The following is a 3,496-nucleotide window of genomic DNA, read 5'->3' as shown; positions in this document are numbered from 1 at the left end:
TAACTGCAGCTGGATTGTGTTTGTTCTCTCCATCAGATTCCTGTCAACTCACAATCGACACAAACACAGTAAACAGGAAACTTAAACTGTCTGACAACAACAGGAAGGTGAGACATGTGGAGGAGGTTCAGTCATATCCTGATCATCCAGACAGATTTGATGTTCATCCTCAATTGCTGTGTAGCAATGGTCTGACTGGTCGTTGTTACTGGGAGGTTGAGTGGAGAGGAGATGTTTCTATATCAGTGAGTTACAGTAAAATTGGAAGAAAAGGAAACAGTGCTGACTGTTTGTTTGGATGGAATGATCAGTCCTGGAATCTGGATTGCTCTGCTCTTGGTCCTCTTTATGTCAGGCACAATAACAGAAAAACATCCATCTATTCCTTCCTTTCCTACTTGTCCTCCTCTGTGCCCTCTGGGACCTCCATGCTCTCCTTGCACTCCACCTTATCCTTTGCCCTCTCCTTGCCCTCCTTGACCTCCTCCTTGACCTCCTCCTTGCCCTCCTCATTGCCCTCCTCTGTCTCTAACAGAGTTGCAATTTACGTGGACTGTCCTGCTGGCACTCTGTCCTTCTACAGTGTCTCCTCTGACACTCTGATCCACCTCCACACCTTCAACACCACATTCACTCAAACTCTTTATCCTGGGTTTGGATTTGGGATCAAAGTTGCATTACCTATGTATGGGCTAATTAATAGAGGTATTTCTCCTGGTTCGTCAGTAACTCTGTGCTGAGTGGAGTGTAAAGAGTGTCCTCCTGTTACAGAAACACTCTGACTATTGAACAGATAGTTCAGTCTCTACATGTCTGTCTCCTTCACTCAGAAACACGTTTTCAGATTCATGGATTCAAACAGTTGATGTTTTAAACTGTTCTAAATGATTCCTTGTAAACTTCTTCCTCTTCAGTCCTTTAAAGATGGAAACTCCCATTATTCCAGGATCCACGTGTTGTTTTTATGTCTTTTTCCACTCAAAGCTTCACAGTGAATCTCAGTATGTTGTGTTTCTCTGAAGCTCAGTTCACAACCAGCTCCTCTGCATTTTCAACAAGTCTAAGCTCATTAAATGAATCCAAATGTTTGATTTCTCTTTCTTAATGTGATTTTTCCAAACTCTCCACATGCTCTCACTGTTTCACTCATTGTTGCAAGCTCATCATTTGAAAATGTTTCAGTAATATAAGCTGAAAATATTGGCACAGTAGCTTTTAATTGAGTTGTAATCATAATATGATTGTATTGAGGTATCCTAATGCATGTGACTTATCTAATAAATAGCAAGACTGCATTAACCATTTGAAACTAGTCTTGTCTTTTTCACAGAAACACTTGAACAAGAATATCGTGCAGTATGTTGGCAACAGCACAGTTATAATTCTTAGAAATATTCAAATATGTCTGTATAACATTCCATATGTCATGTATCACTTAAGTTTGTATAAAACATGAAAACGAACCGTAATGATGAAGACCCTTGTGGATTCTTGCAGTTTATATTATTCATAGTTTTGTATCCATGATTTATTTTACACCATTTGAATTAAGTTTTCACTAAAAGACAACGTCAAATCAGGTGATTTTTGAATTACATGAGTTTAGTTTATTATTTAACCCTGTCAAATGTGATTTTAGCTGATCGATGGTGTTACATAACAGTTTGATATGATAGGCTCTATGCTGCTGGTGGTGGATTTCAGCATTTATTAAATAAAGTATAACACACACAGTTAGGTAAGTGGCCAATACAAAATATGTGGTTGTATTGTATTGTATAAATGCCTTTATTTGTCGGTTGCAGTTGCCTGCAGCTGAGATTACAGACCTTGCCTACCGTACATACAATGCACAAACATCACATTGGGGAGACAAGTCAGGCTAGGTAGCAAAAAGGAAAAAATAATGAAATGTGTAACATAGAAGGGCAGTTCAGGAGAAAAAAAGAATTTCTGCTCATACTTATCCCCAAAAGTGAGTCAGCATGACGAGAAGACAAAAACTCCATGGCAAATAAGAAGCACAGATATCATCACACCATAACACCATGAAACACAGACAAGCAACATGGGGGAGTATACCAATCTGCACAGCTGCATCTGGGACGCTGCAATCTTGCAATCGCGCCTTCGGCTGAGCTGCTGTCCACATCGAATGGGAGGTAAGCATGGGAGGAGGCATTGGATTTTTGGAGGGGAGGGTGGTGGTGAGGACATATCAATATCAGTGTACATGTGTCATGGTCCCTGTGCCTTCTCAGTTGACTCAGTATGGCCACAAGTGTTTTCTGTTCTGTTGTGTCTCTACCGGGGCGGAGTCATGGCGACTCCAGCCCCTGTCTCTGACACCTGCAAACGATCATCTCATCATCACGCTCACTACTTAAGGCGGCTGCTGAGAATGCTTCGTCACTGGATTATTGTGTAACACTCGTCAGTGTCATCACTAGACTCTAGCTATCTTCAGAGTTTCATTCGTGCCGTGACTTACCTGCTCTTTTCTCCCTGTGCCAGACTCAACTTACCAGCCTGAGGACTGCCGCTATGGTAAGCTTTAAAGCCGGAGTGTGAGAGCTAACCTGAGCGTCAGAGGAGGATCATTGTACATAGCCCTGTGTGTTTCCCGGAGACCCCCTTCCAGTGACCTTGACCTGTATATATCTGCACTTGGTGTCAGTTTGTCAATAAATTGTGAACTTTTGAGACGGTCTGCTTCTGAGTCTCTCCTGAGCCTGACAGAATAATCCAGCCATCATTATGGACTCAGCAGACTGCACCAATGTCTCTGGAAGAGCTTCTGCACCGACATTAACAATAGTACGGCTCAGTTGAGAGGTAGCATCACTTTTTTTTTTCCTTCTTTTTTGTTGCCCCGTTTGGATCTTTAGCGATCAGAATTGTTGTCTTAAGGCCAACAAAGATGCCAAGCGGATTTATTTTACCAAGTGGATCATCATGGCCTTGCCATATTGGTCCATTTGATTGACCTTTATTATAATTATGTATTTATTTTATTTTATTTTCGGTTGCTACAAACGGGACAGACATGACTGGGGGATGGGACAGGGAGAAAGAATGAAAGAAAGAGAGGGAGAGAAAGAAAAACAGAGGGGAGAAGAGACGTGAGAAAGGGGGGAAGAAAGAAAAAAACAAAAAACAAAACACCTGGATCACCTGTATGGAGAAAAAAAAACAGAAGAGAAAACAAACAAAAAAGAGCAACATAATAAAAAAACAGCACCATCACAATAAACTAGCTAGCAGTAGATAACAGTAGATACTAAATATTAAACGCTATTGTGCAGCACGCAAGATAGTGTCATGGTCCTGAGCCTGCCGACTCAGTGTTTTGTGTTTCCTTATGTTTTGTTCATTCCGAGTATGTATTCTGTTGTGATTTGCCATTTGTTAGGTTTCTGTTCTTTGCCTGCCTGCTCCCACTTCTCTGTGTTCCCTCCGTCTGTCCATGGTGTCACACTGTCTGCTTGTGAATCTG

The sequence above is a fragment of the Pundamilia nyererei genome, unplaced genomic scaffold (genome assembly GCF_000239375.1).
Source record: "Pundamilia nyererei isolate P.nyererei 1_Seehausen unplaced genomic scaffold, PunNye1.0 scaffold00817, whole genome shotgun sequence".
NCBI classification, from domain to species: domain Eukaryota; kingdom Metazoa; phylum Chordata; class Actinopteri; order Cichliformes; family Cichlidae; genus Pundamilia; species Pundamilia nyererei.
The sequence above is the reverse complement of the archived record's forward strand: the minus strand, read 5'-3'. Positions refer to the sequence as shown.